This window comes from Carassius gibelio, chromosome A5 (genome assembly GCF_023724105.1).
Source record: "Carassius gibelio isolate Cgi1373 ecotype wild population from Czech Republic chromosome A5, carGib1.2-hapl.c, whole genome shotgun sequence".
Taxonomy (NCBI): domain Eukaryota; kingdom Metazoa; phylum Chordata; class Actinopteri; order Cypriniformes; family Cyprinidae; genus Carassius; species Carassius gibelio.
This window is the reverse complement of record NC_068375.1, coordinates 2,200,267-2,215,377: the sequence shown is the minus strand read 5'-3', so window position 1 is coordinate 2,215,377 and position 15,111 is coordinate 2,200,267. Positions and strand designations below refer to the sequence as shown.

Genomic DNA, 15,111 nt, shown 5'->3' with positions numbered 1-15,111 from the left:
AATAAAAGTTCCACAGCGAGGAGCTAAGCATGGCATGGAGCATCAGACCAAATGCAACGAGTAAGAAAAGCAATTATTGGAAGAGTGTAATTGAAACAGCCAGTAAAACTCCAGTAAAATGATGCATTATCATTTTTGGAAAATAGGTGGCGCTGTAATCAAATCGCTTTGTTGTGTTCTGTGGGAGGTGACAATGTTGTGGGCAATTTCTTTCAAAATACTTACAGACCTTTAGGGCAATGAGTCGAACATGCCCACCGAGTTTCGTTCCGATCGACTTCCATTAACCTTGTCAAATAGGTGCTTAAAGTTGTTTGGCCAATGGCGGCCATGTTTTTTAAGATAAGTGAAATTCCTCATAGAGCACTTGTGCCACATTGGGCCATATCAATTTTCAAGTTGATTGGATCAACGGTTGCTTAGTTATAGCCATTTGATTTTTTTTCATCCTGTAGCGCCACCAAGTGGCAGATATGGAAAAAAAAAATAATTTGACTAAAGTTTTTGTTCATGCATATGAGTTCTGAGTTTGGTGAAGAAATCTCATTTTGTTCCCGAGTTATAGCCTTTTTTCGTAAAATTGGTCCACGAATTTGAATGTTTTGGGTCACCTGGTTTTTTGTTCAGTCTTGATCAAACCACTGCAATAATATTCTCTGGACTCTCTAGATCAATAATTTTCAAAAATATGTTGCATTTTGTCCTTTGGTTAGCTATAAGAGGTCATTTAGGAAAGGGCCGTGGCCACATGTAACCTAAAGCCTATAAAACTGAAACAAAAACTCAAAACTTTATGAAACTTGGTTATAACATGTGAAAGATGACCCACCAAGCATGCAAAGTTTCATTAAGATCAGAAAATAGCTGGTGCTATAACAGTTAAAATGGCCTAAAAAACTAAAGATTTCTGTTGTGAATGGCATTAAAGTGCAAAAAAAAAGGGGTAATATAATCACACATGCATTAGATCTGTATTTTTTCTAAACAATCATGCAAAATTTAACAGATATTAGGTAAAAAAGAACACTGTAATATTTATAAAGCTTCAAAACCCAGTGTTGAATAAAAAATTGCAATTATAACCACTAGATGTCACCGGAAGACCACTAATGAGCTCAGTAAAGACTAATACATTACAGTTTATGGGCTTGTTGAGGGATTCATCTAGAAAAAATGTATATTACTATTATTTAATATTACTGTTCAAGCATTTCAGATCACATTGAGTCAAAGTTTACCAATTTATTCATACAGATATATCTAATGTTTATAATTATGCCAGATTATGATTGCAATGAAACCTGAAAAATGACATAGAAGCCCATAAAAACAGAAGACTTGCAATAGGTTTTATCACCCATCATTTATTTTAATTATCTATATATATATAACAAAATGTGTGCATCTGTGTGTGGGTTTAAGCATGCTTATTGAGTATTAATATACTAGTTTAAACATTTCATGTTTGTGTGTGTCTGTAATTCTGTTCTATTCTTTTACTGTCAGCCATATCTAGGTTATTTAAAATCAGTGCAGTACTATTATCTAGACTGTGAAATTATACATAAATTGCGTATGCTTCTTTGGAATGAAATTAAGACAACATATAACAGTTATAAAGGTTAAAGAGACAGTGTTGTATGATAAATTGCATTTACGACCACTAGATGTCACTGGAAGACCACTAATATGTGGGCATGTACTTCTCTGTGTGTGTGTGTGTGTGTGTGTGTGTAATCATGCTTATTGATTATTCATATAATAGTTGAACCATTTCATTTCTGTGTGTGAGTGTCTGTGAGCCTATTCTCCATGTTAGACAATGGCACACACAAGTTTGGCTTAATTACAACAAAGCTTTGCAGAGATATAGCCTCAGACTCATTTTGTGAAGATGCCTGACATCTGAAGCAGCGCTGTACAAAAACGGTTTCGTCTATTGACACGAAATCCATAATTTTCTGTCAGCACGGTCTGAAGATGATCTGATTCAATTTTGGTGAAAATCAGACAAACGGTTGAGGATGAGTTTAAAAAAAAAGGTTTTCAACATGAATCAAAATGACGGACAGGAAGTTTTGCTTAATATGACATAATTGGTATGTATGTTGTCGGCATGTCCCAAGGAACATTTTGAGACATGTTTCATGATAATAGGCTAATGCAATCAAAAGTTATTAGCATTATTGGAAATGTAATAATTAGCGGTTATTGATTGGTTTATTACTCTTGACCAATAGGTGGCGCTGTGACCAAAATGATGTGGCGTGGTCAATGTGATGTGTCAATGTCACATATTAAGTTTTGTGTAAATATCTCCAACCTTTGCAGAGATACAGCCTCAGATGCAGTTTGGCATCTTTCCAGCAAATTGGTTGGTATGCTAATTGAAAACAGTTACGTGTATCGACACAAATTCCATAACTTTTTGCCAGCATGGTCTGAAGATGATCCAAATCAAATTTGGTGAAAATCTGAGCAACGGTCTAGGAGGAGTTCGAAAAAGTAGGTTTTCAACATGAATCAAAATGGCGGACAGGACATTTTGCCAAAATTGACAAATGGGGTATCGGTGTTCTCGGCATGACCCAAGGAATCTATCAACATCAGCTTTGTTACAATAGGCTAATGTATGCAAAAGTTATTAGCATTTTTCGAAAAATCGTTATAACTATTGACCACAAGGTGGCGCTGCCCCCAATTTTTTTGTGTACATTCAGGGCATGGAGCCGGACATTTTTGTAATTATTTGCGAAACGATACGGAACTTCATTCTTAAGATACAGCAATTTACAACTAAATTCAAAATGGCCGACGCCCAAAATGGCCGAATTGGGAAAATTCGGTATCATTCGACTCGGAATGATGCACTGAATCTAAAGACACCACTTTTGTGATTTTTGGCAAAACCGTTCAGAAGTTATGAGCAAAAACATGCATTTTTCATATCTCCTGACCACTAGGGGGCACAGCGCCGAAACACTGCAGGTAGTCCCAGGGAATGGTTGTTATAAGACCCACCAAGATTGGTCTCAATAGGCCAAACCGTTGCGGAGATATAGCCTCACGTTCACGTTTGCGTGCTTTTCGAAGAATTCGTTCATGAGCTATTCGGAAACGGTTTGAGAAATCAACTTGAATTCCATAACTTTTTGCCAGCATGGTCTGAAGATTATCTGATTCAATTTTCGTGACAATCGGTGCAACGGCCTAGGACGAGTTCGAAAAAGTAGGTTTTACGAACAATTGACGATAGCGAAAAAACTAAGCCTTGCGATTTTTGAATTTCGGTGTCCATTCGACTCGGCATGAGCCAAGGAATCACAGGAAAAAAGAATTTTCATTTTGTGGCTTACGGTTCAAGAGTTATTAGCATCAAGTTTTTGAAAGTTTAGACAATTGGTGGCGCTAGAGAGTTTGAGTTAGAGACTTCAAATTTGCTACGGTTAATGTTCAGACAGTCCTCTATTGGTGTGCCAAATTATACAACTTTCCCGCAATCGGTTCTATGGGCTACCATAGACTTGGGGTGGAAGAAGAAGAGGAAGAATAATAACGCCAACAAACACAATAGGTGCCTTCGCACCTTCGGTGCTTGGCCCCTAATAAATATAGCTGCAAGCAGCAATAACGGGGCCAAGCACTACAGAAGCAAGCTTCAGACGAATGGCAGGAATGAGTAATTAAGACAGTTTTAAGATTATTTTAGGCAAAATGGCTTAAAAACAATGAACACAACAACTAGTAATAGGATTTATTGGCTTATCACATGTAACCAATAGGTGGCGCTGTTACCAAATTAGTTTGGAATGGTCAGTGTGAGGTGTCGATTACACATACAAAGTTTGGTGCAAATATGTTAAAGCTTTGCAGAGATACAGCCTCAAATGAATTTTGGCACCCTTCCAGCAGATTTGTTGATGCGCTAAATGAGAACCGTTTCTTTAATTTTTAATCGTTAATTTTTGCTAACATGGTCATAAGATGATCCACGTCAAATTTGGTGAAAATCTGACTAACGGTCTAGGAGGAGTTCGAAAAAGTAGGTTTTCAACATTAATCAAAATGGCGGACAGGAAGTTCAGCCAAATAAGGAAAACTTTGTATCTATGTTCTCGGCTTGACCCAAGGAACCTAAAAAGACCACCGTAATGTCAATAGCCAGATTTATTCAAAAGTTATTAGCCTTTATGTAAATTGAGTTATTACTTTTGACCACTAGGTGGCGCTGTTTCAAAATAATTTGAGTACCTTCAGGGGATGGTGTTGTTGGCACATTCTGAGTTTCGGAATATAACACCAATGCATTTGATTAGCATAGCCTTTTATTTCACATAAGTGTATTGAAGTCAATGGGAATTTCATGTTTTGTTCTATTATAGCGCCACCAAGAGGCTCAGTCCCACCATTTTTTTATGTGTCATCAGAGTGCGCCCATACATATGCGTGTCAATTTTGGTGAAAATATCTCAATTCACTTCAGAGTTATAGACATTTACATGAAAAAACACATAAAAATTGACTGACTCTTGACTTTGATTGAATATTACTACCCCTTACTATCAATATTTTTGCATTAGGGCATTAGTGTATAGCTATCGACCTATGTTTCCTTCTTCTGACGGTGGTTTCGTCTCGATCAGACAAGCGGTTTCGAAGATATAGCCAAATGTTTTTTAAGCACTAAATCACAACGCTACACAAACCGTAAGGTGAATCCTAGCATGTTTGGTATCGTAGGACTCGGTAAGGTTTCAAGAGTCTAATTTGATGAGTCTCGTGAAAATAAGTTGACCACACCCAGAGTTATAAGCGTATAAACAAAGAAGATCACCACTAGGTGGCGCTGTTTCGAAACTTCTCACACTCCTTCAGGACATTGTGCTGATGACCCATACCAAGTTTCGTAACAATCCGTTGCTGCGTTCTTAAAATACAGCATTTTAGCACAAAATTCAAAATGGCCGACAGTCAAAATGGCCGAGATGGTAAAATTGGATATCAGTCGACTCGGCATGTTGCCCTGAATCTAACAAGACCAATTTTATGATTTTTGGACAAACTGTTTAGAAGTTATGAGCAAAAATAGCAATTTTTCATATCTCCGGACCAGTAGGTGGCACTGGGCCGAAACGCAGCAAGTAGCCTCAGGTCATGCTTGTTATGACATGTACCAGGTTTGGTCTGAATACGATAAATCGTTGCAGAGATACAGCCTTGCGACTGTTTTTGTAAGCGTTATGTAAAATTTGTTTGAGCGTTTATCGAAAACAGTTTGACGAATCAATTTGATTTGCATAACTTTTGGTCAGCACTGCCTGAAGATAATCTGGTTCAATTTTCGTGTGAATCGGACAAACCGTCTAGGACGAGTTCGAAAAAGTAGGTTTTTTAAAAAATTCAAAATGGCGGCCATATTTCTATGACAGAAAATGACGTCATAGGATGCAATCGAATCGGCATGAGCTCAGGAATCAGAGGAAAAAAGATTTTTGTTGATTGGCCTCAGGGTTAAAAAGTTATTAACAAAATAAAAGTGAAACTTTGGACAGTTGGTGGCGCTAGAGGCAATGTCTTAGACCCACCAAAATTGGTGTACTTAATGTTGGCACTGTCCTCTATCAGAATGTCAAACCATTACAACTTTCCCGCATTTGGTTCTATGGGCTGCCATAGACTCCCAGTCGGAATAATAATAATAATAATAATAAATATAGCTGCAAGCAGCAATTACGGGGCCAAGCACTCCAACGGCAAATGTAGTAGCTAAGCATCGCATAAAGCATCACACCAAATACATTAATGAGCAATAACAGCAATTTTGGAATTATTGTATTTGAAATGGCAAAAAAAAAAAAACACCAATACCACCTCTAGTAGCATGATTACTTGGTTTATCAAGCTTGACCAATAGGTGACACTGTTATAAAATCAATTTGGTGTACTCTGTGTGACTTTTCAATGACACACACAAAGTTTGGTGTCAATATGCCAAAGCATTTCAGGGATACAGCCTCAAGTGTCATTTTCTCATTGTGCCTCAAATTCGTCGATGTGGTATGCGAAAACGGTTTTGTCTATCGACTCAAAATCCATAACTTTGAATCAGTATAGCCTGAAGATCATTTGATTCGAATTTGGTGAAAATCGGACATACGGTTGATGAGGAGTTCGAAAAAGTATGTTTTCAACATAAATCAAAATGGCGGACCGGAAGTTCAGCTTACCGTGGTATATTTGGTATCTATGTTATCAGCATAAGCCAGGGAATATTTTGAGCCCAGTTTCCTTCAAATAGGCTAATGCATTAAAAAGTTATTAGCATTTTAAAAAGTGTAATTACTCATGGTTAATGAATGGTTTATTACTCTTGACCAATAGGTGGCGCTGTTACCAAATTTATGTGGCATGGTCAGTGTGATGTGGCGATGACACATACAAAGTTTGGTGCAAATATGTCAAAGTGTTGCAGAGATACAGCCTCAAATGCATTTTGGCACCCTTCCAGCAAATTCGTTGATGCGCTAAATGAGAACCGTTATGTATATCGACACAAAATCCATAACTTTTTGCCAGCATGGTCTGAAGATGATGCACGTCAAATTTGGTGAAAATTGGGCTAACGGTCTAGGAGGAGTTCGAAAAAGTAGGTTTTCAACATTAAGCAAAATGGCGGACAGGAAGTAAGGCCAATTTTCACATTATTGTTATCAATACTCTCGGCATGACCCACAGAATATAGCGAGACCATTTTAATTTTAATAGACTAATTTATTCAAAAGTTATTAGCATTTATGTGATATTTCATTATAACTATTGGCCACAAGGTGGCGCTGCCACCAAACTTTTTGAGTACCTTCAGGGCATGGAGCCGAATATTTTTGTAATTATTTGCGAAACGATACGATGCTGCGTTCAAAAAATACAGCATTTTAAATCATAATTCAAAATGGCCGACGCCTAAAATGGCCGACACAGGAAAATTGGATATCATTAGACTCGACATGACTCACTGAATCTAAAGAGACCAGTTGTGTGATTTTTGGCCAAACCATTCAGTAGTTATAAGCCAAAATATGCATTTTTCATATCTCCGGACCACTAGGTGGCGCTGTGTCGAAACACTGCAGGTAGTCTCAGTTCATGCTTGTTATAGCACACGCCAAGTTTGGTCTCAATATGACAAACCGTTGCCGGGATATAGCCTCACGTGCATGTTTGCGTGCTTTTCGTCAAATTTGTTTACGTGTCATTCGACAACAGTTGGACGAATCAACTTGAATTCCATAACTTTTTGCCAGCATGGTCTGAAGATGATCTGAGCCAATTTTCGTGGCAATCGGACTAACCGTCTAGGACGAGTTCGAAAAAGTAGGTTTTTCGAATAATTGAAAATAGCGAAAAAACTAAACCTTGCGATTTTTGAATTTTGGGGTTCATTCGACTTGGCATGAGCCAAGGATTCAGAGGAAAAAAGAATTTCCATTTTCTGGCTTACGGTTCAAAAGTTATTAGCATATAAACATTGAAAGTTTGAACAAGTGGTGGCGCTAGAGAGTAGGAGTCAGAGACTTCAAATTTGCTATAGTTAATGGTGGGACTGTCCTCTATCAGTGTGCCAAATTATACAACTTTCCCGCAATCGGTTCTATGGGCTGCCATAGACTTGCGGCGGAAGAAGAAGAAGAAGAAGAAGAAGAAGAAGAAGCAGAATAATAATAACGCCAACGGAAACAATAGGTGCCTACGCACCTTCGGTGCTTGGCCCCTAAATATAGCTGCAAGCAGCAATCACGGGGCCAAGCATTCCAGCGGCAACATCAGGAGCTAAGCAGACCAAATGCAACAATGAATAATGAAATTAATAATTGCATGATTGTAAATGAAATGGCTGAAAATCGTTAATAAAAGTTCCACAGCGAGGAGCTAAGCATGGCATGGAGCATCAGACCAAATGCAACGAGTAAAAAAAGCAATTATTGGAAGAGTGTAATTGAAACAGCCAGTAAAACTCCAGTAAAATGATGCATTATCATTTTTGGAAAATAGGTGGCGCTGTAATCAAATCGCTTTGTTGTGTTCTGTGGGAGGTGACAATGTTGTGGGCAATTTCTTTCAAAATACTTACAGACCTTTAGGGCAATGAGTCGAACATGCCCACCGAGTTTCGTTCCGATCGACTTCCATTAACCTTGTCAAATAGGTGCTTAAAGTTGTTTGGCCAATGGCGGCCATGTTTTTTAAGGTAAGTGAAATTCCTCATAGAGCACTTGTGCCACATTGGGCCATATCAATTTTCAAGTTGATTGGATCAACGGTTGCTTAGTTATAGCCATTTGATTTTTTTTCATCCTGTAGCGCCACCAAGTGGCAGATATGGAAAAAAAATAATAATTTGACTAAAGTTTTTGTTCATGCATATGAGTTCTGAGTTTGGTGAAGATATCTCATTTTGTTCCCGAGTTATAGCCTTTTTCGTAAAATTGGTCCACGAATTTGAATGTTTTGGGTCACCTGGTTTTTTGTTCAGTCTTGATCAAACCACTGCAATAATATTCTCTGGACTCTCTAGATCAATAATTTTCAAAAATATGTTGCATTTTGTCCTTTGGTTAGCTATAAGAGGTCATTTAGGAAAGGGACGTGGCCACATGTAATCTAAAGCCTATAAAACTGAAACAAAAACTCAAAACTTTATGAAACTTGGTTATAACATGTGAAAGATGACCCACCAAGCATGCAAAGTTTCATTAAGATCAGAAAATAGCTGGTGCTATAACAGTTAAAATGGCCTAAAAAACAAAAGATTTCTTTTGTGAATAGCATTAAACTGCAAAAAAAAAAAGGGGTAATATAATCACACATGCATTAGATCTGTATTTTTTCTAAACAATCATGCAAAATTTAACAGAGATTAGGTAAAAAAGAACACTGTAATATTTATAAAGCTTCAAAACCCAGTGTTGAATAAAAATTTGCAATTATAACCACTAGATGTCACCGGAAGACCACTAATGAGCTCACTAAAGACTAAAACATTACAGTTTATGGGCTTGTTGAGGGATTCATCTAGAAAAAATGTATATTACTGTTATTTAATATTACTGTTCAAGCATTTCAGATCACATTGAGTCAAAGTTTACCAATTTATTCATACAGATATATCTAATGTTTATAATTATGCCAGATTATGATTGCAATGAAACCTGGAAAAAGACATAGAAGCCCATAAAAACAGAAGACTTGCAATAGGTTTTATCACCCATCATTTATTTTAATTATCTATATATATAACAAAATGTGTGCATCTGTGTGTGGGTTTAAGCATGCTTATTGAGTATTAATATACTAGTTTAAACATTTCATGTTTGTGTGTGTCTGTAATTCTGTTCTATTCTTTTACTGTCAGCCATATCTAGGTTATTTAAAATCAGTGCAGTACTATTATCTAGACTGTGAAATTATACATAAATTGCGTATGCTTCTTTGGAATGAAATTAAGACAACATATAAAAGTTATAAAGGTTAAAGAGACAGTGTTGTATGATAAATTGCATTTACGACCACTAGATGTCACTGGAAGACCACTAATGGGCTTTGCAGAGATATATCCTCAGACTCATTTTGTGAAGATGCCTGACATCTGAAGCAGCGCTGTACAAAAACGGTTTCGTCTATTGACACGAAATCCATAACTTTTTGTCACCACGGTCTGAAGATGATCTGATTCAATTTTGGTGAAAATCAGACAAACGGTTGAGGATGAGTTTAAAAAAAAAGGTTTTCAACATGAATCAAAATGGCGGACAGGAAGTTTTGCTTAATATGACATAATTGGTATGTATGTTGTCGGCATGTCCCAAGGAACATTTTGAGACATGTTTCATGATAATAGGCTAATGCATCAAAAGTTATTAGCATTATTGGAAATGTAATAATTAGCGGTTATTGATTGGTTTATTACTCTTGACCAATAGGTGGCGCTGTGACCAAAATGATGTGGCGTGGTCAATGTGATGTGACAATGTCACATATTAAGTTTTGTGTAAATATCTCCAACCTTTGCAGAGATACAGCCTCAGATGCAGTTTGGCATCTTTCCAGCAAATTCGTTGGTACGCTAATTGAAAACGGTTACGTGTATCGACACAAATTCCATAACTTTTTGCCAGCATGGTCTGAAGATGATCCTAATCAAATTTGGTGAAAATCTGAGCAACGGTCTAGGAGGAGTTCGAAAAAGTAGGTTTTCAACATGAATCAAAATGGCGGACAGGAAATTTTGCCAAAATTGACAAATGGGGTATCGGTGTTCTCGGCATGACCCAAGGAATCTATCAACATCAGCTTTGTTACAATAGGCTAATGTATGCAAAAGTTATTAGCATTTTTCGAAAAAATCGTTATAACTATTGACCACAAGGTGGCGCTGCCCCCAATTTTTTTGTGTACATTCAGGGCATGGAGCCGGACATTTTTGTAATTATTTGCGAAACGATACGGAACTTCATTCTTAAGATACAGCAATTTACAACTAAATCCAAAATGGCCGACGCCCAAAATGGCCGAATTGGGAAAATTCGGTAGCATTCGACTCGGAATGATGCACTGAATCTAAAGACACCACTTTTGTGATTTTTGGCAAAACCGTTCAGAAGTTATGAGCAAAAACATGCATTTTTCATATCTCCTGACCACTAGGGGGCACAGCGCCGAAACACTGCAGGTAGTCCCAGGGAATGGTTGTTATAAGACCCACCAAGATTGGTCTCAATAAGCCAAACCGTTGCGGAGATATAGCCTCACGTTCACGTTTGCGTGCTTTTCGAAGAATTCGTTCATGAGCTATTCGGAAACGGTTTGAGAAATCAACTTGATTTCCATAACTTTTTGTCAGCATGGTCTGAAGATTATCTGATTCAATTTTCGTGACAATCGGTGCAACGGCCTAGGACGAGTTCGAAAAAGTAGGTTTTACGAACAATTGACGATAGCAAAAAAACTAAGCCTTGCGATTTTTGAATTTCGGTGTCCATTCGACTCGGCATGAGCCAAGGAATCACAGGAAAAAAGAATTTTCATTTTGTGGCTTACGGTTCAAGAGTTATTAGCATCAAGTTTTTGAAAGTTTAGACAATTGGTGGCGCTAGAGAGTTTGAGTTAGAGACTTCAAATTTGCTACGGTTAATGTTCAGACAGTCCTCTATTAGTGTGCCAAATTATACAACTTTCCCGCAATCGGTTCTATGGGCTACCATAGACTTGGGGTGGAAGAAGAAGAGGAAGAATAATAACGCCAACAAACACAATAGGTGCCTTCGCACCTTCGGTGCTTGGCCCTTAAATATAGCTGCAAGCAGCAATTACGGGGCCAAGCACTCCAACGGCAAATGTAGGAGCTAAGCATGGCATGAAGCATCACACCAAATACATTAATGAGCAATAACAGTAATTTTGGAATTATTGTAATTGAAATGGCAAAAAAAAAATCATAATACCACCTCTAGTAGCATGATTACTTGGCTTATAAAGTTTGACCAATAGGTGGCACTGTTATGAAATCAATTTGGTGTACTCTGTTTGACTTTTCAATGACACACACAAAGTTTGGTGTTAATATGCCACAGCATTCCAGAGATGCAGCCTCAAGTGTCATTTTGTCATTGTGTTTCAACTTCGTCGCTTTGGTATGCGAAAACGGTTTTGTCTATCGACACAAAATCCATAACTTTGTGTCAACATAGTCTGAAGATCATCTGATTCGAATTTGGTGAAAATTGGACATACGGTTCATGAGGAGTTCGAAAAAGTAGGTTTTCCACATAAATCAAAATGGTGGACCGGAACTTCAGTAAACACTGGCATATTTGGTAACTATGTTATCGGCATAAGCCAGGGAATATTTTGAGCCCAGTTTCGTTGCAATAGGCTAATGGACTAAAAGGTTATTAGCATTTTAAAAAGTGTAATTACTCATGGTTAATGAATGGTTTATTACTCTTGACCAATAGGTGGCGCTGTTACCAAATTTATGTGGCATGGTCAGTGTGAGGTGGCGATGACACATACAAAGTTTGGTGCAAATATGTCAAAGTGTTGCAGAGATACAGCCTCAAATGCATTTTGGCACCCTTCCGGCAAATTCGTTGATGCGCTAAATGAGAACCGTTACGTATATCGACACAAAATCCATAACTTTTTGCCAGCATGGTCTGAAGATGATTCACGTCAAATTTGGTGAAAATTGGGCTAACGGTCTAGGAGGAGTTCGAAAAAGTAGGTTTTCAACATTAAGCAAAATGGCGGACAGGAAGTAAGGCCAATTTTCACATTATTGGTATCAATACTCTCGGCATGACCCACAGAATATAGCGAGACCATTTTAATTTTAATAGACTAATTTATTCAAAAGTTATTAGCGTTTATGTGATATTTCATTATAACTATTGGCCACAAGGTGGCGCTGCCACCAAACTTTTTGAGTACCTTCAGGGCATGGAGCCGAATATTTTTGTAATTATTTGCGAAACGATACGATGCTGCGTTCAAAAAATACAGCATTTTGAAACATAATTCAAAATGGCCGACGCCTAAAATGGCCGACACAGGAAAATTGGATATCATTCGACTCGACATGACTCACTGAATCTAAAGAGACCAGTTGTGTGATTTTTGGCCTAACCATTCAGTAGTTATAAGCCAAAATATGCATTTTTCATATCTCCTGACCACTAGGTGGCGCTGTGTCGAAACACAGCAGGTAGTCTCAGTTCATGCTTGTTATAACACACGCCAAGTTTGGTCTCAATATGACAAACCGTTGCCGGGATATAGCCTCACGTGCATGTTTGCGTGCTTTTCATCAAATTTGTTTACGTGTCATTCGACAACAGTTGGACGAATCAACTTGAATTCCATAACTTTTTGCCAGCATGGTCTGAAGATGATCTGAGCCAATTTTCGTGGCAATCGGACTAACCGTCTAGGACGAGTTCGAAAAAGTAGGTTTTTCGAATAATTGAAAATAGCGAAAAAACTAAACCTTGCGATTTTTGAATTTTAGGGTTCATTCGACTTGGCCTGAGCCAAGGATTCAGAGGAAAAAAGAATTTCCATTTTCTGGCTTACGGTTCAAAAGTTATTAGCATACAAACATTGAAAGTTTGGACAAGTGGTGGCGCTAGAGAGTAGGAGTTAGAGGCTTCAAATTTGCTATAGTTAATGTTGGGACTGTCCTCTATCAGTGTGCCAAATTATACAACTTTCCCGCAAACGGTTCTATGGGCTGCCATAGACTTGCGGCGGAAGAAGAAGAAGAAAAAGAATAAATATAGCTGCAAGCAGCAATTACGGGGCCAAGCACTCCAACGGCAAATGTAGGAGCTAAGCATGGCATGAAGCATCACACCAAATACATTAATGAGCAATAACAGTAATTTTGGAATTATTGTAATTGAAATGGCAAAAAAAAAATCATAATACCACTTCTAGTAGCATGATTACTTGGCTTATAAAGTTTGACCAATAGGTGGCACTGTTATGAAATCAATTTGGTGTACTCTGTTTGACTTTTCAATGACACACACAAAGTTTGGTGTTAATATGCCACAGCATTCCAGAGATGCAGCCTCAAGTGTCATTTTGTCATTGTGTTTCAACTTCGTCGCTTTGGTATGCGAAAACGGTTTTGTCTATCGACACAAAATCCATAACTTTGTGTCAACATAGTCTGAAGATCATCTGATTCGAATTTGGTGAAAATTGGACATACGGTTCATGAGGAGTTCGAAAAAGTAGGTTTTCCACATAAATCAAAATGGTGGACCGGAACTTCAGTAAACACTGGCATATTTGGTATCTATGTTATCGGCATAAGCCAGGGAATATTTTGAGCCCAGTTTCGTTGCAATAGGCTAATGGACTAAAAAGTTATTAGCATTTTAAAAAGTGTAATTACTCATGGTTAATGAATGGTTTATTACTCTTGACCAATAGGTGGCGCTGTTACCAAATTTATGTGGCATGGTCAGTGTGAGGTGGCGATGACACATACAAAGTTTGGTGCAAATATGTCAAAGTGTTGCAGAGATACAGCCTCAAATGCATTTTGGCACCCTTCCGGCAAATTCGTTGATGCGCTAAATGAGAACCGTTACGTATATCGACACAAAATCCATAACTTTTTGCCAGCATGGTCTGAAGATGACTCACGTCAAATTTGGTGAAAATTGGGCTAACGGTCTAGGAGGAGTTCGAAAAAGTAGGTTTTCAACATTAAGCAAAATGGCGGACAGGAAGTAAGGCCAATTTTCACATTATTGGTATCAATACTCTCGGCATGACCCACAGAATATAGCGAGACCATTTTAATTTTAATAGACTAATTTATTCAAAAGTTATTAGCGTTTATGTGATATTTCATTATAACTATTGGCCACAAGGTGGCGCTGCCACCAAACTTTTTGAGTACCTTCAGGGCATGGAGCCGAATATTTTTGTAATTATTTGCGAAACGATACGATGCTGCGTTCAAAAAATACAGCATTTTGAAACATAATTCAAAATGGCCGACGCCTAAAATGGCCGACACAGGAAAATTGGATATCATTCGACTCGATATGACTCACTGAATCTAAAGAGACCAGTTGTGTGATTTTTGGCCAAACCATTCAGTAGTTATAAGCCAAAATATGCATTTTTCATATCTCCTGACCACTAGGTGGCGCTGTGTCGAAACACAGCAGGTAGTCTCAGTTCATGCTTGTTATAACACACGCCAAGTTTGGTCTCAATATGACAAACCGTTGCCGGGATATAGCCTCACGTGCATGTTTGCGTGCTTTTCGTCAAATTTGTTTACGTGTCATTCGACAACAGTTGGACGAATCAACTTGAATTCCATAACTTTTTGCCAGCATGGTCTGAAGATGATCTGAGCCAATTTTCGTGGCAATCGGACTAACCGTCTAGGACGGTTCTGGTTTCTGGCTTACGGTTCAAAAGTTATTAGCATACAAACATTGAAAGTTTGGACAAGTGGTGGCGCTAGAGAGTAGGAGTTAGAGGCTTCAAATTTGCTATAGTTAATGTTGGGACTGTCCTCTATCAGTG

At 38.0% G+C, this 15,111-nt stretch overlaps 1 long non-coding RNA gene across 2 annotated transcripts in view; it reads right to left on the bottom strand.

The window, feature by feature from the left end:
* Nucleotides 1-15,111, bottom strand: part of LOC127988561 (uncharacterized) — a 90,316-nt gene that overhangs the window by 42,306 nt on the left and 32,899 nt on the right. Inside the window, exon 4 of one of the 2 annotated variants that reach the window (XR_008161747.1) lies at nucleotides 4,764-6,856. The exons of the other annotated variant lie outside the window; for it this stretch is intronic. This is a non-coding gene — a long non-coding RNA (uncharacterized LOC127988561). Of the gene's footprint in view, nucleotides 1-4,763; nucleotides 6,857-15,111 lie in introns of those variants that run through there. 2 annotated transcript variants of the gene reach the window in all.